The 23,371-nt window shown below is 40.1% G+C and overlaps 1 pseudogene; it reads left to right on the top strand.

Annotated features, from left to right (window-relative positions):
* Positions 1–16,698: 16,698 nt before the first annotated feature.
* Positions 16,699–17,810, top strand: LOC125358024 (annotated as a pseudogene).
* Positions 17,811–23,371: the final 5,561 nt, after the last annotated feature.

Here is a 23,371-nt window from a genome sequence, read left to right as displayed (position 1 = left end):
ACTATACACTCGTGATTAGCCAAAACTAATACTTTTTTTCTATAAGCATAAGAGATTTAAAAAGGGAGCTGGACTTAAACATATCTGTCCCCTCTCTTCCCACTCCTGTCTCCTTCCCAAACATTTCTCCTACCTCAGGCAAAAGTGGCCAAATTACTCCCCCCCATTGCATCATTGCCTGATGTTCTCAAGGAGGCAGCTCCTCGAGGGTCATTATTTAAAAACTTATTCTTGAAAAGCAAACACTCCTGGAGCCGGATTCAGATCTCTGCTTGATGACGTGGTAGCCCTCTGAGAGCAGGCAGGAGGACAGCAATGACACACAGGCGAGGAGACCCTGTGGGACACTGCCAAGGACAAGGGGCAAGCAAACACCAAAGCAGAGTGCTACGTGTCTGTCAACAGATGATGGCTAGAAATATTAAAGCTGGGGAAAAAAAATCTATCGCTTTAAAATGAAGAACTAAATTGAATGTACTGAGGAGTGGGAGAAGCAGTGCCACTTCCTCTAACAACCACATTGTGGGGCTCTGTTTGGGATCTCTGTGCACCAATGCCACAGTCTGCTTACAGTGTCAACAGCTAACAGTAGAAATCCCACTTCTCCAGTCAGTTGTTTGGTGCTGGTACTGGGACTTGAACTCAAGGCCTGAGGGCTGTCCTTGTACTTCTAGCTTTTTGCTGTTTAACTGGAGATAAGAAAGAGTCTCACAGACTTTTCTGTCCAGGCTGGCTTTAGGCTGCAATTCCCAGATTTCAGCCTCCTGAGTAGCAAGGTTTACCCAGCAGGGGCCATCATCACCCAGCTCAAATCAGTTTAAAATAGTACTTGCTACTAAGCAGCTGCTTTGCCCAGGTACTGCCTTGTGTCTGATACAGACCTTATTATGGATGCTGTGTTTCTGTGGGCCAAGTCAGCACTAAATTTCATCCTTGACAGCTGCTATTGTCTCAATCTCCTCCTCCTCCTCCTCCTTCTCCTCCTCCTCCTCCTCTTCCTTCTCCTCCTCCTCCTCCTCCTCCTTCTCCTCTTCTTCCTCCTCCTCCTCCTCCTTCTCTTCCTCCTCCTCCTCCTCCTCCTCCTCCTCCTCCTCCTCCTCCTCCTCCTCCTCCTCCTCCTCCTCCTCCTCCTCTTCTTCCTCCTCCTCCTCCTCCTCCTTCTCCTCCTCCTCCTCCTCTTCCTCTTCCTTGTCAGTCATGGGGGCCTTGTCAACTCTGGGCCTGGCCAATGTCCCTGAGCTCTTCAGCTCAAGCCTAGCATTCTACCCCTGAGCCATCATAGCACCACTTCTGGTTTTCTGGTGGTTAATAGGAGATACTAGTCTCATGGACTTCCTTTCTGAGGCTGGCTTTAAACTGCGATCCTCAGATCTCAGCTTCCTGAGTAGCTAGGTTTATAGGCACAAGCCACCAGTGCTCAGCTGCTATTGTCTCTTACTGAATGAATTTTTGGTACAAATGTACCCCACAATTATGATGGCATGAAGAGGTGGGATCTTTGGGGGAGGACGGAATTGGGTTTAGATGAGGTCTCAAGATCAAAACCCCATAATGGAATACATGACCTACAAAGTAGAGAAGGAAGCCCCAGAGCTTCCTCCACCTGCATGTGGGGTACAGGGAATAGCATTCGAATTGGGGGAAAGATGGCTACCTGCAAACAAGGAGGACGGCCCACACCAAGAATGGATGGAAGTAGCCACCATCTTGACCTTGAACTTCTCAGTCTCCATAGGGTAAAATATTCATGTCCTTGTGTGTGCATCTTGTCTATCTGTGATATCTGTGATATCTGTGATAGCAACCCAAAGGTGCCAAGGGTGAAAATTGGCACAGAGAATAGGGTAACAGCACTGGAGCACATTCATGGGTAGTGGCTTGGAAGCATTTTTGGGTTAATCTTAGAAAGAAGCCAAAATCACTAGTAAGTTACTGCTGAAAGGTATGCTAATGAATGCTCAGAAATAAATGAATAGTAAAGAAAAAATCTTCACTTATAGCTTGGAGAGTGCACAAATAAATGTGTACAGAACACTGGTAGAAACATAGGCTGTAAAGACTACAGAAAAGCTTGGATGGAAAGGAAGAATGTGTTCTTTTTTAAAAAAAATAATTTTTTATTTTCAAGGTAATGTACAGAGGGGTTACAGTTTCATACTTAAGGTCATGGGTACATTTCTTATACTATTTGTTATTTCCTCCCTCATTCCCCCCTCCCCTCTCCCCCTTTCCTTCTCCCCCCATGAGTTGTTCAGTTGGTTTACACCAAATGGTTTTGCCAAGTATTGTTTTTGGAGTCGTTTGCCTTTTTATCCATTGTCTCTCTATTTTGATATTCCCTTTCACTTCCCTAGTTCTAATCCCAGTATATACAGTATCCAGGGTACTCAGATGAGATATAGTGATAGCGCGCGGACAACCACAGGAAGGGGATACAAGAGGATCATCTATAAAAGAAGCTACAGTTTCACATGGTATATTGAAAGTAATTACAACAGTGATATAACACTCATTTCCATAACATGAAGTTCATTTCACTTAACATCATCTTATGTGTTCATAAGGGCATACCTATTGGGCTATTGTGATCCTCTGCTGTGACTAGCCTAAACCTGTGTTAATTATTCCCTGTGAGGGAAGCCACTCTGGAAAGTGGTATATAGATTCCTCAGAAGGGTAAACATAGAGCTCCCCTATGACCCAGCAGCCCCACTTTTGGGCATCTACCCAAAAGATTACAAACAAGAACACACTAAAGCCACCAGCCCAACAATGTTCATCGCAGCACAATTTGTCATTGCTAAAATATGGAACCAACCCAGATGCCCCTCAGTAGAGAAATGGATCAGGAAAATGTGGTACATATACACAATGGAATTTTATGCCTCTATCAGAAAGAATGACATTGCCCCATTCATAAGGAAATGGAAGGACTTGGAAAAAAAATTAAACTAAGTGAAGTGAGCCATACCCAAAGACACATGGACTCTAGAATGTGTTCTTGAGAGTGAGAAGTTCATCTTTGGTAGAGAATGGCAAAGAGTAGGGCTGAATTGTGATCCTGTTCTAGCGCTTTATGGAAGCTAGAATTTACAAGTGATGAAGTTGGATATTTATCACAGGATATTTCTTAGCTAAGCATGGAGAGTCTGGTTTATTTCCTCCTGACTATTTATAGTAAAATGTGAAAAAGAAAAATGACTTGGAGACAGAATTTTTTTAAGGAAAGATCTGTGCCTAAAAGTTTGGAAATTTCTCCACCTGACTCTCACAATAAAATGAGTGTTCAGAAGAGAATACAAGAGTGGGACTGATCAACCACTTAAGTAAAAGATTGATGCAGGTGTGAACCACGAGCCTACTCAGTCATCTCTGCAGAAGCCTGGAGTAGAGGCAGGACAATACCCGAGAAACACCACCAGCTGAGACTAAAGGAAGCCCAGCAAAATGGGTCTCAACAAAGGCTGTGAATACATTCTGTTCCTCTCTGCCTTGCACAATACAGGAAGAAGACTGCTGTCTGCCAGCCAGGAAGACAACCGTCCCCATGCACCAAATGTACTATCACCTTGAGTTTGAACTTCTCAGTCCCCAGAACTGAGAGAAACAAGTGTATGATGTAAGCCACCCAGCCAACAGCCTTTTGTTCTTGTAGCCCAAGTTGTCATTTCCTTTCCTAGAGCTGAACTTTTTGCTGTTCTCCTTCTCCACCTTCCTCCTTTCTCCCTATTTCTTGGATCTTACCATTTTGTTTATATATCATGGCAAGTAAAATGTCCACTACAGCAGACATGGAAACAAGCCAACCAGGTTGCATTTAATCTAGGTCTTGCCCACGTGTAGGGAGGACAATCACCAGGCAGCCTCCAGCATCATAGTCTGCTCTGTAGATGCCACCTCCCGGCTCCCATTCATCCTTGCAGCCAGGATGAGGAGGGAGCCAAGCAGAGTATAGTGGGGGATACCGAAGTGGGGAGCAAGAATCTGGCCATGCAGATGTGTCTTCTGCACATAAGACAACTCTAACAGGCAGTGTTGTTCCAGAGCTACTTACAGAGGTTCAGTTGGACTTTGCTAATGTTTCCCCCACCCCAGTCCCTCTAGTCAATATTATTACAATCTTTGCCTTTTTACAGATGATGATCTATATAAAAACAGAGTTCAAATACTAACATTATTGTCTACTTCTCGTTGACTACCATCAGAGAACACAACCCACAACCATGCAAAATGAAATTGCTCACATCACCTGATGAGGATGGGCCCGTACTACTTTATTTTTTTTCATGAAGTCACCACTTACTGATGTCTTTGGTAACTATTTGAGTGCCCCACATGAGTGAGACCCCGTGCTTGGTGGAAGGTGTGGAATGAAGGCACAGTGCTAGAAGGGAAGAAGCCATCCTGAAACCATGAAAACAAAAATCAACCTTTTGAGTGACACCAGAAGGGAGGGCAGGAAGGAGGGTTCATGCAGAAACAATGGCTGCCCTGGATTATCTAACTCTGTCCACTCACCAGGGAAGAAACATAGCTCGTAGTGGAACATAAGCCTTAGCTGATTAAATTCTGCACTGGGTACTCACTCTGACACAAACATCGTGCCTCTGCAATTATTTCTTAATTTATTGTTTGAATGAACTAAAGTATTTACTATTATTTTAACCACAGCATCCCTGATCAAATCCACAAAAGTAGCCAGTGATAAGAAATTAAGTCCTGAGTTTGGAGGCATGGATCAGTTGGTAGAACAACAGCCAATGAGCAAAAGCTTCAGATAACTGATTGGAGTCCCATTCGGACGACAGAAAGAAAGAAAAGAAAGGAAGGAAGGAAGGAAGGAAGGAAGGAAGAAAGAAAGAAAGAAAGAAAGAAAGAAAGAAAGAAAGAAAGAAAGAAAGAAAGAAAGAAAGAAAGAAAGAGGGGCTGGAGATATGGCCTAGTGGCAAGAGTGCTTGCCTTGTATACATGAGGCCCTGGATTCGATTCCCCAGCATCACATATACAGAAAACGTCCAGAAGTGGCGCTGTGGCTCAAGTGGCAGAGTGCTAGCCTTGAGCAAAAAGAAGCCAGGGACAGTGCTCAGGCCCTGACTCCAAGGCCCAGGACTGGCAAAAAAAAATTTAAAATTAAAAAAAGAAAGAAAGGAAGGAAGGAGAGAAAGAGAGAGAAGGAGAAAGAGGAGAGAGAAGGAGAAAAAGGAGGAGAGAAAGGAGGAGAGAGAGAAAGAGAGAGAAGGAGAGAGAGAAAGAGAGAAAGAAAGAAAAAGAAAGAGAGAAAGAAAGAAAAAGAAAGAGAGAAAGAAAGAAAGAAAGAGAAAGGAAGGAAGGAGAGAAGGAGAGAGAGAAGGAGAGAAAGAGAGGAGAGAGGGAAAGACAGAGAAAGAGAGGAGAGAGAGAGAAAGAGAAAGAAAGAAGAAAGAGAGAAAGAAAGGAAGAAAGGAAGGAAGGAAGGAAGGAAGGAAGGAAGGAAGGAAGGAAGGAAGGAAGGAAGGAAGGAAGGAAGGAAGGAAGGAAGGAAGGAAGGGCAGACAAAGAAAAGTCAAGAACAATCTTACTGAGTGTCCACCACTTAGCTCAAATCTCTTCACTCCATTCTTTTTTCACTTCATAGCCAAGTCCATGTTTTTTTCTTTCAGGGTACCATCACAGAAAAATTAAAAGAATTTCTCCAATAAGACATTTTTAACATTTTTCTTCTATATTTTATATTCAGAAATGAGGGGAATGAGATGCATGGAATATGGGGCTGTGTAAACATACCATGTATTATTTAAATGTTTCAGATGAGCTGAAAGATAAATGCCAAGTCTCTAATTAGTCCTCTACCATCAATAAGCTTTAAATTACTATATGCTCTGAAAGGTAGGGAAAATTTAGAAGTTGCATATTCATCAATTTGCTATGTCATTAGAATCCTAGGCATAAGGTATCTTAAACCACTATTTATGGGGGATGGATGTTGTTTGTAGTCAATCTGTTAGATTGATATAAAACACAAAGAACAGGGGGAAAAAAAGTCTGAGGAGCAGGCAAATGCAGATTCTACAGCACAGAGAAGCTTCCACAAAATTGCAAATCACTGATGGTCTTAACTTTTGATTAACTTATCTTCCTATCAATTCCCCTCTTCCCATCTAGGTTTTCTAGCAATTTATTGATTTATGTATCTAATAAAGGATCATTACACACTAACCATAGGCTTAGCACTAGAATTTTAAAGAGGAAAAAAGGCATTGTTCCAAGCTACATGGTCTCTACCATAACTGCTACCCTCTGCAGCTCTAGCAAAAGTAGCCAGGGACAAAGTGTAAGTATGTAAGTGTTAGCACATCCCAATAAAACTTTATGGATATACACTCAAAGTAGAAGTCCATATAACTTTAATAGCTTCTGATTTTTTTCTTTGAACCACTTAAAAAGGTAAAAAGCACTCGTAATTTATGAGCCCCCAAAAAAGTGGTGGACAAGATTTGGCATAGTCCAGAGTTTGACAATTTCTGGCTCAGATAAGAAGGAGAAGCGAAAACAAATCTACTTATCTTTGAGTGGTTCAGTCTGAACACAAGCATTCCTCCCTTGAGCAGACTGGTAACATTTAAAATGTCTTAATGGTATATCAAGTTTTTACCATTACTCGTCTTCTCATTTGATCTTCCCAATAACCCTGTGTAGTCCCTAAGGGACTTAAGTACATTTCCAATTTGTTCATTATTTGTACAGATCATCATGGCAATAACAGAAGAAAAAGTCACATGAAATACTTCCCTCTCAAGAAATAATACTAACATTTTCCCCTCTATTCTTCCATGCATTTTTCATGCAGAGCTAGTATCATGTAGATGTAACTGTACATTCTGGTTTTTCACAAAATAGATCCCTGCATTGTATTATATTACTAAATAGGTGACATCGTTTTGAGGGGGCTTGTTAGTTTATATGTTTGTTTCCTCTTTTTATCTTTTGGTTCTGCACATTGAACCCAGGTCCTTGCACATGCTACATGTTAGGCACGAGCTCTGCCACCGAACTAAGTCCCCAGTCCTTAGGTTTTTGACACAGAGTTGTACTATGTAGCTCAAGCTAGCCTCCAGTTTACATATAAATGCATGTACACATGTATGTATATGAGCCTTTATACACGTATCATTTTGTGTGTGTGTGTGTGTGTGTGTGTGTGTGTGTGTGTGTGTGTAGTTGGATTTGCTGGTGTCATAAGCATCTCTTACTGAAACTTGGTTCATCTTTCAACAGCATCATAGAGAATTGCTTTGCTTCCAAAAGAATGGGGATGCTAGTCTATAGCGATTTTTCTGGTCTTATTCTTACTAAAGAGTAGAACTCTGACCTCCCAACACTGAGAATGTGCCACAGCAGATTTCAGAAATTCCAATTTCACACATCTGAAATAATGAGGACAAAGTCAAGCCCACCTTTTGGCTTTAAGACCAAGATTAAAAAATTGTGTTGAAGACATAACAGAATCATTTATGTATAATGGCTTTGTTTTTAAAATAAAATAGATAAATCAAGGTGGTAATCCTTGTGTAAAAGACAAAGTCTGTAAATGTTATTGAAAGTTGGGTGAAATGAACTCCATTTTATGAAAATGATTGTTATATCAGAGTTGAAACTACTTTCAACATCCCATGTGTATCTGTAGTTTCTACTATTGATGATGTTCGTGTATCACCTTCTTGTGATTGTATCTACACTATCTCTGTAATCTTATCTGAGTGTATGGGAAACAGTGTGTACTGGTATTAGAATTAGGAAATTCAAAGGGAATACCAAAATTGAGAGACAAAGGGTAAAATAGGAGAAACAACAACAAAAGCAATACTTGCAAAACTGTTTGGTGTAAGTGAACTGAACACCTCAGGGGGGGACAGGGGGAGGGGGGAGGGGGGTATAAGGGACAAGGTAACAAACAGTACAAGAAATGTATCCAATGCCTAACGTGTGAAACTGTAACCTCTCTGTACATCAGTTTTATAATAAAAACTTAAAAAAAAAAAAAAAAAAGTTGGGTTGACTATCAATGCTTTAGCGCCATCTTGTGGCCATCAAAATTATTTTACTTCGTTGTTTTGTGTTTGGTTTTTTTCCCAAGTTTATAAAGGTGTGATAGACAAAAATTGTATGTGTTTAAGGTACAGGACATGAAGTTTGATGTTATGTGTATGTTTCGAAATTGTCACTACATTAAAGGTAATTATTAACGTATTAATTGTGTCCTTGATGTCTTCAATGTAAGCACTGTGTCAATGTGACAAGAACACACGAGATTTACTCCTAACAAACTTTGTCGGCCAAACATTAACATTAAAGTCATCATGCCAAACATTAGTTCTCCAAATCTCAATCATCCTATAAGTGAAACATTTTCTAATGTTCCAACATCTAGCCATTTTCCCCACACCCCCATCTTCTCTTCTAGTTCAATGTTTTTAAATTCATAAGTCCATCATTAAGTAAGATCATCTACTGTTTGTCTTTTTCTGCCTGCTTTATTTCCCTGGGCATAACATCCTACAAGTTTAATCCAGTCACTAGTGTCAGAATTGACTTCTGTTATTCATCGTGTGCTTGGGAAAGAATCACATATCTTCCTTAATCTGCATCTTTCAGTGGACGCTTGATGTATTCCTACTTCTCATTTTCTGTGAATAATGCTAGCAGGATGAGAGTGAAATTGCTCCTGAAATGCTAATTCCATTTTCTCTGGAAAAAAACCCTAGCATAAGATTGTTAGATTATACAGTAATTCTGTTTTTAATTTTCTGAAGTGCCCTGTCATGCTTTTCCATCATGCCTATACCAATTTATATTCCTCCCACATCCTTGCCAACACTTTTGATTATTTTTTTATATAATAACAATCCCACTGGCTGCCAGATACAGTTACGCACACCTGTAATCCCAGTACTTAGCATCTGAGCCAGGAGGATAGGGATTCTTAGGGAATGCCTGAGCTACACAGCAAGACTATCTCAAAATTAACTATTTTTTAAATAAATTAAAATAACCATTCTCACAAGTGTGAAGCTATTTTTTGTTTGTATTTCCATGATGGTTGGTAATCTTTAAAACTCTTACTTACATCTGTTGGGCATTTATGTGACTTCTTCGGAAAATGTCTATTCAGGACTTTTGCCAATTTTTAATTAAGTTATTTATATTTTCTATTGATTTGTACGGATTACTTACATTTGTTTGATTTACCTCTATATGGGACATATATAGCTTACAATTTTTTTCCTTACTCCCTAAATTATCTTTTTACTTTGCTGGCTTGGGGTTTTTTTGTGGGGGGAGGGTAGGATGTTTTGGCTACATAGAAGCTTTTTACATTTAATCGTGTGTGTGTGTGTGTGTGTGTGTGTGTGTGTGTGTGTGTGTAATATTAGATGTTTTCTCTTGGCATTTTTGTTCAAAGTTAGTTTTCTTCCACTTGAGCCACAACCTCCACTTGCAGCTTTTTGCTAATTAATTGAAGATAAAAGTCTCACAGTCTTTTTGTCTAGGCTGGCTTTGAACCATGATCCTTAGAGTTCAGTCTCTTGGGCAACAAGGAATATAGACATGAGCCACCAGGCACTAGCCACGAAAGCTGTTAGATGTCATCCCTGAGTTTTCTTTCATGTGCTTTTAAAGTCCTATCCAAAACTCATCCTCAAGACCAATATTTTTCCTAGGAGTTTTACAGTTTTATGTCTTATGTTTAAAATTCATTTTGAATTGATTTCTTTGTATAGTATAAGACAAAGCTCCAATTTCATTCTGTGTGTATAGAAATTTACTTTTTCTACCACTCGAAGATATTGCCCTTTTTTCATTGTGCATTTATTGAGGATTAATTACCCATACACATCTGGATCCTCTATCATTGGCCTGTATTTTGTTTTGATGACTATACCTTTGTAATATACTGAAATAGGAAAATGAGCTACCTCCAACTTTGTTACCCTTAGCTCAATGTTTCCTCGGCTGTTCAGGGTTGTATGTGAATCCATACAAATTTTAGGATTATTTTTTTTCTACTCCTGTGAAGAATGCCTTTGGAATTGTGGTGCAAATTACACTAAACATGTAGATTATTTTGAGTAGTGTGGGTATCTTAATAAGAGTAATTCTTCCAGCCCATAAACATAGGAAATGTTATCTTTAGTAGTACCTTTGTCATTTTTTTACCAGTGTTTCAGTGTACTGATCTTCCACCTTTTTGGCTGAACTTATTCCTATAACTTTTTTTTTGTTTTGTTTTGTTTTGTTTTTTTTGGCCAGTCCTGGGCCTTGGACTCAGGGCCTGAGCACTGTCCCTGGCTTCTTCCCGCTCAAGGCTAGCACTCTGCCACTTGAGTCACAGCGCCGCTTCTGGCCGTTTTCTGTATATGTGGTGCTGGGGAATCGAACCTAGGGCCTCGTGTATCTGAGGCAGGCACTCTTGCCACTAGGCTATATCCCCAGCCCCCCTATAACGTTTTTATACTAGGATACTTACCGTTATTTCCATTTTTTTCCCTTTGAGATGGTGTTGAGTTTGTAATTCCGGGCCTTGCACTTGCCAGGCAAGTGTTCTATCACGGAAACCTGCCCACAACCCCTTTTACTTTAGTTATATTTTTCAAATAGGGTCTCATATGTATGTCCAAGAGTACATGGACATTGTTGACCCTATTTATAGCCAGGGTATCAGGAAAAGGCAGCCAACACCCAATTTCTATTGCTCAAGACATAGTCATGAATTTTGGCCCATGTTGAATTCAAATTGCCATTTTCCTAATCTCTGACTCCCAAGTCTCTATGACTGCAAGGATGAGTCAACATATCCAGGGAGAATTATTTTTCTTAATTTCTTTTTGGAAGGTTCATGGGTAGTATTTAGAAACACAATCAATTTTAATCTCTTGTCACTTTATCAGCTGCAGTGGTTTGTTGACTGGGTTTTGTCATCGTCAGACACTTAAGCATACTCCTTTCTGGTTTGTAGGTGTTTTATTTCTGTTCCATGTTAAATTGCTCTGATGAGGACTCCCACTGCTTATTGTATTTTTGTAGACCTACTGAAGCAGTGATGTGGTTTCTATCCTGTATTTAATCAGAACAGTGTATCCCATCAATCAGCTTTCATATGTTGATCTACCCTTGCATCCCAGGGATACATTTAAATTAGAGCACAGGACCCTTTCAATGTGCTGTGGAATTCAGTTAATGAGTGCTTTATTGGGAGCTTTCTATCTGCATCCTTCAGGGCTATTGGCCTAAACTTTACTCTTCCTGGGATAGACTACATCTTCATTGGGATCGAGATCGGGACAATGCCAGCCTCACAAAATTATGTTTGAAGTATTCTCCTTTTCTCTATTATTTTAAGATTATAAAAGATTTGGCATTAATTCTTGTTGAAATGTTCAGTAGAATTCACCTGTGAAGCCATCTCATCATAAGCTTCTTTTCTTCTTTTTTTTTTTTTTTTTGCCAGTCCTGGGGCTTGGACTCAGGGCCTGAGCACTGTCCCTGGCTTCTTCCCGCTCAAGGCTAGCACTCTGCCAACTTGAGACACAGCACCACTTCCAGCTTTTTCTATATATGTGGTGCTGAAGAATCGAACCCAGGGCTTCATGTATACAAGGCAAGCACTCTTACCACTAGGTCATATTCCCAGCCCCCGTAAGCTTCTTTTAAGTGTCATAGAAATACTTTTAAAGGAAGAATTTTGTTATCTCCAGCCCCCACTTCTTGCCTGATTCACACCTGCACTTGCTATCATTCCATGGCTTTATAAAAGGTCTTTCAAATTTTACGTATGTAAACTGACTCTTGCAACCCATTGGTCTATGTGCAACCCATAGACCTGCTTCTTACCCACACTTCTCCTCACATTGTATTTACATAAATCCATTCAACACTCTAGCTAAAATAACTTCTAATCAAAGTCTCCTAGGTTCTGCTTGATACCTACAAAGGTTGGAAGCCATCACTCCCATCTCACAATAAGCACAATCTGAACCACTGAAAATCAGTGAGTTTCAGGAACTGGAGCAGACAGGCAACTAACTGCCCTGAGATCTGGAGAGGCAGGTGCATCCAGAAAGTCAAAGCCAAGACCTGATTCCCTGGAACAGAATACACTAGAATCATAACCAGGAGACACAGGTTCCATATGGCAATTACATGATTGAGAACTTAACTTCTAGGCACCTGGAAGTTGTCAAAGGCTTTTCTAAATGACTAATGAAACCTAGGAGTAAAACATTTACACAAGCCATGAAACATTAAAAAAAAAACCACAGGTGTGACTACAGAAAAATGGAAAATACCTGTACAGCAAAAGAATAAATAGTTTACAAGGTAACTAGGAAAGTGGAAAGAGCTATTTGCAACATCAGCAGGAAAAGGTCAATGTACATAATGTATGAGCTGCACTTATTGTTGTATAAAAGAGACAATCAGTGTATGTTAATGGGTGGTAAAATAGTTCAAAAAGGATTCTATTTTGAGATGAGTCTAATGGATTTAGAAAAGAATGTGAAAGACAAATTGTACCCAATGTTCCTAGAGCTACAAAGGGAAAGGAAAGGAGCTATCAGACAGTGTTGGTAGAAGTACTCTAGCAAACTACTCTTGGAAGACAATTTGATAATATTGGCCCAAACTATGAATGTGCAGACAATTTTATCCCGTAGATTTCCAAGAATCTTACCTCTAGAAATATATTAAGCATGAGTGCAGACATCTAGAAATACATGCATGAGAATGTTCTTTTAATATTACTTCCAATACACAAAAATTGCCCAGTCTGAAAGCTCATGTGGTCCCCTATTCTCCTTCAGCCTTCATTCCGGAGTGAAGGTGTTTCCTCCCTTAGTTCCTACCCATATCTAGAATCTATTTTCCACTTCCATCATAAACAGTACTGTATTTAGATACCTAGAGGCCCCAAAGCCACATGATTTTTTTTTGCTTTAAGCCTACTGAGACTGTAAAAAGGAGAACGGAGGGGAAACCACAAAGGAGGATATAAAAGAAAGGAGAGGGTATTGGAGAGGTAAAAATAATCATATTAGCGTCAATTAGTTGCATGGAGAGATTTTATTTTGACATGGCCATATATGCATACACAGTACATAGATGAGGTTTACCCCCTCTATAACTCTTCCCCATGCTTCCTCCTCACTTCCCAAACCAATCCCAACAAGCTTTGTTGCCCTTTCAATTAGGTACATAAAGCATTTTGGTCCTATTCTCCCTTCTTCACCCTCCCCATTTGCCCCCTCCCCTCTCACAGACACCCACACTCCAATGTGTCACTTTCCTAATATTCATTTTTTGTAAAGTGAGTGGAAGTTGTTCAAAGGAACTTGAGAATGTTATTTCACACATGCATGACCATGCTTTGATCAGACTGAACTCATTGCCTTCTCTCATTTTCCCCCATCCCCACCTCTTATTGTTTAACAACTCTCAGTGAGTTGGGTTTCTGCTGTCTTCATTAACAGATGCAATATAGCTCAGTATTATTCATCCTCTAACATCCCTTTTAATCCCCTCAGACATTCCCACAATTACAATGATGTTACACAAATATAAATGTATATAGATGTACATCATTCTCTGTATATTTATCTTTTAGGTCTAGCATGCACGTGTGAGAGAACCTTTATCTTCTGAACTTTGCTTACTCTGCTTATTGTAGCCATCTCCAGATCCATCCATTAGCAAAGGGTGGCTATTTTAAACTATACATATGCATGAAAATATCACCATCACCATGAAACTGACTAAAAACTCTTTTAAAAGAGGGAGAGAAAGGAAGGAAGCCAAGAGGGAATAATACAGATCTGGAGAAATGGCTCAAGTGATAGAGCACATGCTTAGCAAGTGTAAGACCCTGAGTTCAAATCCCCAACACTACCCTAAAAAATGGGAGGGTATATAGAGGAGATAGATTTAATCAAGTATGTTGTATGCTTTCATGTAGCTATCACAATTGAACTTCTCTGGACACTTAATTTATGCTAATAAAAATGCTTATTGAATCAATGCTTGAGAATTCTTAGCTGCTGAACATCTTACCATAGCATGTGATTAAAGTTAAATTGCTTCTGCTGATTTTATGTCTTCATAAGTGTTATTAAGTTCATGAAGGTTTTATTCTGTGAACCTGCGACTGCCTAATTTCTCCATGAGTTAGGAAAATAAGATAAACTGAAAACTGGGAAGAATTTTTTTTAATTACAAATCAGTCTAGATCCAGGGCTAGCATTCACAAAAGCAGGGCTTTCATGCAAAATTGTGCCTAGTATAAATCATTCTTCAAGTCCATTTCCATAATTGGCTAACCCGCGAAGTCTGCTGTCTGAGTCTTTCAACTCTGTCTTACGCAGAGTTGGCAGCTGTGCTTTGAAATTTCTCCTCTCACTATCCTGGCACACATCTCTGTGTGCTTGCATAAAATTCCATCTGGTGGGCTGTGGTGGGGTGATTTTCATTGGAAGACTGCGTTTGGCAAGAGAGTGAGATAATGCATCAAATGTTTTCCATGTGATGAAATTGCATCTCTAATAGCTTTATCCTTTTTGATTACACGACTCTGCTATACTATGTTGTTTTGTGAGCAAAAGCTTTCTATTCAAATCATGTCTGGTGGCAGAAGGAGGAGCTGTTGTGCTCTGGGTACTCGTATTGACCAGAAGCCTTTCTTGAAAGTAAACCACATCAGCTGCCAGAGGCTCTATAGAAGGGACTATGAAAATCTTGGATAACTGCTCTGCCACAATTGAAGCAAAGACAATACACGCACATGAGAAAATTATATGTATCCAGTCTCATATTACTTAATTAGCTTCACCAAATCTGAATGAACTAATTGTTTTGTCCTCAACGTGCCCTGCCTTCATTTCTTTCTTAAAAGGTTATTGTACACCTGTTATAATTTGAATATAATCTGTTCCCTTTGAAACTCATGTTGAAAAGATTGGGTGAATGTTGGGGACTAAGCCCAGGATCTGACACATACTATTGGACACATGTATTTTACTATTGGACTACATACCCACCAAGTTGAAATGTTATTGTCAACAATGTTGGAAAACAAGGCCCAATGAGAAGTAATGAAGTCATAAAGTGGAGCCTTCATGAAGGAAGGAAAGGAGTTCCTACAAGAATAAGCCAGCTGCTGCAAAATTAGGTGTTAGAAAAGAAGCTGGGGACTTTCCCCTCCCTCTCACAGGTATTCTCACCTTGTTCATGCACAATCTCTCTTCTGCTATCCCACCAGGAGGTAAAACAGCATGGCCACCTGTCAGATGTGGTCGCTGACCTAGGACCTCCCATAAACCTCTTCTTTAAACTACCTAATGGCATCCCCTTCGACCCATCCCTTCCCTTGCATTCCTCAATTCAGTGGTATATACAATGCATTCTCTCTCTCTCTCTGTCTTTCACACACACACACACACACACACACACACACACACACACACACACACACTTCATTGTCTACTCCTCTCCCCTTGGAGATTTGCTTTCTTTATTGAATTGCCCTTCTCTTCTGTCAAAGACCTGTATAGGCCTGTGTTCTGCCTCTACTGAATCGGGATCGATGAATCCAATCTACTGAGCTGCATCCACCTTTATGTCTTTCCTTCAACACTGTGTTATTAGTTTGACCTTCAAGTAAAGTTTACCAACATAAACTTTCACTGATGCTACTTTACCTTGACATTTTCCTTTCATCCCATCAGTGCTGAATATTGCTCTCACACATACTTGTATATAGCATATTTTCTGTAGTAGATTTCATTGGATGTTTAAATGATTTTGCAGTACTATTTACAGTGCTGGAGGCAGGGCTCCAGTGGTAGAGAGCCAACAATGACAAAGTACTTTTGATACACTGTAGAGGTTGACCTTTGTTATAATGCTGAAAATTGATCTTTCCAGTTTTCTAGCTATCTTTGTCATTTTTTTTCTCCTTTTCCCTTTTCTGGAACAGAACATTTTTCACTGTTCCGAAGTCAAACCTAGACTTTGGGTTTTGTGGTTTGTGAGAATATTTTGTTTCTGGGTTTTATTTCTACTTAGAAAAGCCATTGACACCAGTCAGGTGCCTGGAAGTCCAATCCTTAAGCCAACTGTAGGAAACATTCGAACCCTGTGACTTACATATCTTCATTTCAAACATTTGACTTTTTACCTGAATATTGTTTTCTAATTTTTATTTCTACTTCTTTTTAACATTAACTAATACCCAGTTTAACTATGTAATGCAAGAAATATACTTTTAGAAATGTAACACAATATGAAATTAAGATACAAAAATCAGATTTTTTTTATTTATTTTTTTTTTTTTGGCCAGTCCTGGGGCTTGGACTCAGGGCCTGAGCACTGTCCCTGGCTTCTTTTTGCTCAAGGCTAGCACTCTGCCACCTGAGCCACAGCGCCATTTCTGGCCATTTTCCGTATATGTGGTGCTGGGGAATCGAACCCAGGGCCTCATGTATATGAGGCAGGCACTTGAGGTGGATTGGGAGGTAAAAACTGGGATTAAATGAGGGAAGGAGTGACACTGTTCAAAAAGAAATGCATTCATTATCTGACTTGTGTAGCTTTAACTCCTCTGTACATCACCTTTATAATAACAATAAAAAGAAGCCAATAAAAAATAATAATTAAGAAAGACATTGAGTCCTCGGGCCCGGCGCTCCCGGATGCCGGTGCGGGCAGCAGGTGAGGCGCCGCGGTCCTTCCTCCCGGTCCTTCCGGGCCTTCCAGGTTTGGCACTTGAGCTCATTTGGTGACTCATCCTGACTGCAAGTAACCGGCTGCCCTTTGAGTCTCGGTGCACCGTGCAGGGCTGAGATGGACCTTGTTCTCAAAGCCGCGGACCATTACTTTTTCACGGGGTATGTCTACCCAGCACCCTGGCCCAAGGACGATATCTTCCGGCAGACCCTCAGCCTCCTGATCGTAACAAACCTCGGAGCTTATGTCCTCTACTTCTTCTTTGCCACGCCGAGCTACTATTTTGTGTTTGACCATTCATTAATGAAACATCCACCGTTTTTAAAAGAATCAAGTGTCGCGAGAGATCAGGTACACCATCTGGGCCCTGCCCTGGATGAGCCTTCCCACCATCTCCCTGTTCCTGCTGGAGATCAGAGGGTTCAGCAAGCTCTACGACCACCTGAGGGCGTTCCCGTACGGCTGGTTGGAGCTGGTTGGTAGCGTCATGTCCTTCCTCTTCTTCACCGACATGCTGATCTACTTCATGCCCCGAGGCCTGCACCACAGACTGTTACACGAGAGCATTCATGAACCGCGCCACATTTGGAAGGTGACCACCCCGCGGACGGCTTCCTCCAGAGCCTGCCCTACCACATCTACCCCTTCGTCTTCCCGCTCCACAAGGTGGTCTACCTGAGTCTCTGCGTCCTGGTCAACATCTGGACCATCTCCATTCACGACGGGGATTTCTGGGTCCCCCCCCCCCCGACCCCCGCCGGGCCTTAAAGCCGTTCATTAATGGCTCGCTGGGTGCATCACACCTACCACCACCTGTTCTTTGACTGTAACTACGGACAGTACTTCACCCTGTGGGATAGGATTGGGGGCTCGTTCATAAATCAGTCCGCCTTTGAGGGGTCAGGACCCCTTAGTTACGTGAAGAAGATGGCAGAAGGGAAGTGCAGCGGCTCTGTGGAAAACAAGGGTGAACATGACGGAGTACGCAATGGAGGGTCTTCAAAGGCTGAGTAGGCGAGTGCCCAGTTTTTCTTAAAGATCTTACACAGCCCAGCAAAATCAGTACTCAGAATCAGCATGGTGTGTACTGCTGGTGGAGTGGCCGTGATGGAAGATTCCAGGAGCACCGCGATTTTACCTCACACTAGATATGGCAGACACTGGTGCAAGGGGTGCGGTGTCCGGGCCTCCACCGGCTCCTTTGCCTTCCGGTGTTCATATCCATTCAGAGAAATTCACCGAGCTTAACATGCGACACTGAGCATCAAGGAATAGCCAAGCAATACTAACAATGTAAAGATGGCAGCTTGCTTGCCGAGGGACTCATTCTGTAATGCTGGCTTATATTTAGGGCTTTGTTTAAATGGGAACATCAGTCTGAAAACAAATCTGATCTGTTAGCTGCCATGGCAGTGACTTACTAAACAGCAGGAAGAATAAGATTACCATCTTCCTGTACACACACACACACACACACACACACACACACACACGCCTTATTCTCTAAGGGACACGGTTCCCAACGAATACTGATGAATAAATTGGAATCTTTTAATAGGTATCAATTCAGCCATGATTTGACATTGATAGTTATCATTTAAAAATCATTATTTAAGAAGCATAAAAATGTGAATCTGTGTGTTCCTAGCTAGGGAAATGTGATACTCATATCGTTTATTTTACATTACTTATTTTTAAATTAAATCGATGCACTGTAATTTTGAAATATTTCCAAATGACAGACCTGATGGGTGTTGTTGTCTTTACCATGAAGGAAATAATTGCCAAATATTTAGGTCTCTGAATAATCTCATTCAAAAGAGATTTAGCCCCAATGGCTCCACAAAATGATTTAATAACTACTTGCTAAAGAACTATTGTGAGTTGTGACATAGTGGACTGGGAAGAAACATGTAGCATAAAGGTATTCCATTAGCTATTTGTAAAATTCAATAAAAGGTGATCATGACTCAAAGAAAAAAAGAAAGACATTGAAAAAGTCACCAGAAAATGGAGAGCACGTCTAAGTTCATAGATTGACAGAATTAATATTGTTAAAAAAAAATAGCTACACTTCTGAAAAGTCTACAGATTCTATTCAACTCCTATTACACTGCCAATCTCATTCTTCACAGAAATACCAAAAAATCCTAAAATTTATATGGAATCACAGGACTCCAAAGAATCAAAGCAATCGATTCCCCAGCACCACATCTATAGAAAATGGCCAGAAGTGGCATTGTGGCTCAAGTGGCAGAGTGCTAACCTTGAGCAAAAAAAAAAAAAAAGAAGCCAGGGACAGTGCGCAGGCCCTGAGTCCAAGGCCCAGGACTGGGGAAAAAAAAAGAAAAAAAAAGCCTAAAATTTTGAAACTATTACAGGAAAGACTAAGGAAAACACTAGAACATACTGGCATAGACAGTAAGTTCCTGAATAGAATCTCAATAGTTCAGAGCAAGGATTGACAGGTGGAACTGCTTCCAACTGAAAGCTTCTGTGCAACAAAGGAAACAAGTCACTACAATGAAGAGACTTCCTACAGAATGAGAGAAAATCTTTGTCAACTGTGTATCTGAAAAAGGATTAAGAAGGGCTGGGGATATAGCCTAGTGGCAAGAGTGCCTGCCTCGGATACACGAGGCCCTAGGTTCGATTCCCCAGCACCACATATACAGAAAACGGCCAGAAGCGGCGCTGTGGCTCAAGTGGCAGAGTGCTAGCCTTGAGCGGGAAGAAGCCAGGGACAGTGCTCAGGCCCTGAGTCCAAGGCCCAGGACTGGCCAAAAAAAAAGAAAAAAAGAAAAAGGATTAAGAACCAGAAAACACAGAGAATTAAAAACACTCAATTCCCATTACCAGGAAAACAAACAATAATAGATGCTAGTGGGGATGTGGCCAAAAGGGCACCCTAATACACTGTAGGAATGTAAACTTGTTCAGCCACTCTGGAAAACAGTGTGGAGGTTCTGGGCATTTACTCAAAGGATTACAAACCAGGATATAGTGAAGCCAGCAGCACAACCATGTTTATTACAACACCATTCGCCATCACCAAGATATGGAACTAGCCCAGATGTCCCTCAATGGACAAATGGATTAAGAAAATGTGGTGCATATAAACACAACAGAATTTTATTAATAAATTAGAAAGAAGATATTGTACCATTTGTAAAGAAATGGAAAGACTTGGAAACGATAATGCTAAGTGAATTAAGTAAGGCCCAGTGAGGCAAAGGGTCTATGTTTTACCTCATATGTGGAAGCAAAATTTAGCTTATAAACTCATAAGTAAGTACAGTTGAGTGGAGCTGGACACAGGTGGCTCACACCTGGAATCCTAGCTACTCAGAAAGCTGAGATCTGAGGATTCTGGTTTGAAGCCAGCCTGTGCAGGAAACTCCAAGAGACTCTTATCTCCAATAAACTTCTCAAAAAAGCAAGATGTGGTGCTGTGGCTCAAGTAGTAGAGTGCTAGCCATAAGTAAAGGAAGCTCAGGGACAGCACCTAGGCCCAGAGTTCAAGCCCCCAGGACCTACCAAAAAAAAAAAAAAAAGTTGGGTGGTATGCAAATATATGTGGATGTGTTAACTAAAATACGATAGATTTAAGAGAGATCTCAAATGATGCAATTCCAAAATCGAAGCTCAGCAAAAATAAACCACCTGAAAACAGGTACTCCAAAGGGGTGGGGTGGACAGGGGTCAAGAGGAAATGGGTTTACAAATGAAAGGGAGAAGAGAGGAGATATGCAGACAAGAATCCAATGTATATCTTGCAAAATTAAGAAGAGTGAGGGAAGGAATGGGGAATGAGTTAGAGTGTTGAAGGAGGTGACATTGATAAAGATGCACTGTGTTCATAAACTGCTTTGTTAAATGGCAACTCCTTTGTACAACTACTTAAAGACAATAATAAATTTTTTTTAAAAAGACACATGGGAAAAAAAACCCTTATACACTTTTGGTGAGAATGTGAACTACAGGAAATTAATATGTAGCTTCCTCTTGCCCTACACCAATATCAATTCAAAGTGAATTAAGAATCTTAATGTAAAACTTGAAATCTAGAAGCTTCTATGGGAAAAAAACCTTAAGATATTAAGCATATGCCATATTACCTGAACAGGACTCCAATTGCTCAGAAACAGTAATATATCAAATATCATAATAAAATCCATTTGAGAAACTAAGTCGTGCTAATAAAAAATTTAACAAGTACTAAAAAAGTGTTGTTCAAAACAAATACTTGCATGCAAATGTTCCCAATAGCACTATACATGATAGCCAAAAAATAGAAAACAGTCTAAATATCTATCAAGTAATAATTTGTGTACAGAGAGAGAGAGAAAGAGAGAGAGAGGGGAGATTAAGAGATACACATTGGACTCTTCAACAGTCAACCATTCTCTTGAAGTTGTCTTATTTTGGTAGACTTGATCAAAAATTAATCTATTGCCATTCATCTTTTTGTTCATTTTCCTTAGTGAATATTCTTTTTTGATATACTGTAGCCAGGATGCTTATAACTTGGGAGCTATGAAGCAGTCTGTGCTATTTGCAACAAGGTTTTGAGGCACTGGAAAGAGGGGTCCTGAGCAAGGCATAAGTATGTCCTGCCCTAGTCTCTCTTGTTGAACTTAATTCACACCATGTGTCTCAAGCCTTCTGCTTATGTGAGATTATTGGTTATTTAATGCATTATTTAGCCAAGTTTCTTGTCATGGATAGCTAAAAGTGTTTTATCTGATACAGAAGGCCTGGACTAGATTGTTACTCAGCAACTTACTATCTATGTGACCTTAGAAAAACTTATGTCTGATTCTCCAGTTTTCTAATGGAAAAGCACTGCAGACGGTAAATGTCTAAGAAGTTAATTTAAATACAAGTTGGACTTAAAGATAGTTTCACATTTTTGCAAAACCTCACTTGACAAAACTCCTCAATTTAGTATATTCAAGCAACAGTGTATCATGATTTTAAATAATAAGGGTCTAATTCCCCTTAAAATAGGTTGGAAGCTGAGACATTTTTCTAGAGTACAGTAAATATGGACTAATTACAGGATAAAAACAAAGACTCTTTCTACAAGCTGCACACTAAGTTATTGTAGATAGTGGCCCAGTCACTTACAGGAGCATATAATTGCTCAGCATTTTACTTCTATGGCTTTGCCAAATGAAACCATGCAAATGTTTTAGTTAAGTAAAGAAAATGATTAAGGAAAACCCTAAGTATTTTATTATAATACAGGCTGATCTGACCTTCTCTGTTGTACATATTTATGTTGGTGAACTTGATTTTCAGATGGGCAAACAGAAGCACAGCTTAATCAGTTCATTTATACAGAGGTTTAAGCTTGAAGATTTCCTGCTGGCTGGAGCCTATACTGTACTGTAGCCTGAACTGAGTCTGCTCAGTACACAGTCTTTCCTCTCCCCTTTCTGTTAACGAACTCCTCAAGTTATAAGCATGCATGTAACCTAAACGAAGTCAACCAAATGCCTAATCCTCCTGAACCCAGTGATTGGGTCAGTACTGTGCAAGTATGGCCAAGTATGACCCAAGTATGGCCAATCAGAATCCTTTGGCTGACGATGTATGTGAGAAGTTCATCTCCAGTGAGAAGGAAGGAACTCAAACCTACAAGGAAAAGAAAAGTTTCATGGTTCGAGTTAAGCTTTTAGCTTCTGCATGCAGACAACTTGCCAATTCAGAAGATTTTTTGACAGATACTCACTGGTTAAGTCAGTCATTTAACTCAATTGCTGGTCCAAACAATAGCAGGGGAAAAAAAAGGATGAGTAAGCTGCGATGTGAATTCCTATAGAAGGAAAAGAGTTGCATTAGCTACACCACTAGAAAAAAAAGGACGGGTATAACAGACAGAAATTGAGAATGACTGTAATGATCCAAAAGAGAAAGAAATCTAGTGCATCACTATCCAAATACTATGTGTGCCTCAGGTGTGATTTTTAAATTCTCTAGTAGCCATATTCTGTAATGTAAAATAAAATACAAAAATATCTTAACAATGTACATTATTTAGATTAAGGTTTGCCAAATTTTATCATTTTGACAGGCAATCACTATTTTTAAGTGATTTGTGAAATACTGACCTCTCATTATCACTAAAAACAAATCCCTTGTGTATTTTATACTTATAGCTTATCGTAGTTCAGGGTAGATGCATATCAAGCATGCAAGTGACCAACAGACACTAATCTATCATATTAGAAAGTGTAGTTCTAGAGACCCTCTGCTCTTTACCTTTTGTTCAAAGCTCCCAACAAAAATTCTATAAGTTGAATTCAAATTTATAAAATGAATACCTCTTTCATCTAGAAATGGGAGTGAAATTCCTAATACAAAACTTCAAATACTCTGTCCTGAGTTGATTGATTGATTTTTGCAATCCTGTGTTTTGAACTCCAGGCCTCACACCAGCTGTGCAGACACTCTTTCATTTGAACCACGCCCCCATCCTTCTTTGCTTTAGTTATTTTTTTAGGTAGAGTATTGTGCTCCACCTTGCCTGGCTTGTTTGTTCGGATGGTTTCTCCCTGACTTTTTTTGCCCTGACTAGTCCCAAACCACAGTCCTCCCTAAATCCACCTTCTCTGTA

This window comes from Perognathus longimembris, chromosome 10 (assembly GCF_023159225.1).
Source record: "Perognathus longimembris pacificus isolate PPM17 chromosome 10, ASM2315922v1, whole genome shotgun sequence".
Classification (NCBI taxonomy): Eukaryota; Metazoa; Chordata; class Mammalia; order Rodentia; family Heteromyidae; genus Perognathus; species Perognathus longimembris.
Note: the sequence above shows the minus strand (reverse complement) of the source record. Positions and strands in the feature narration are given on the sequence as shown.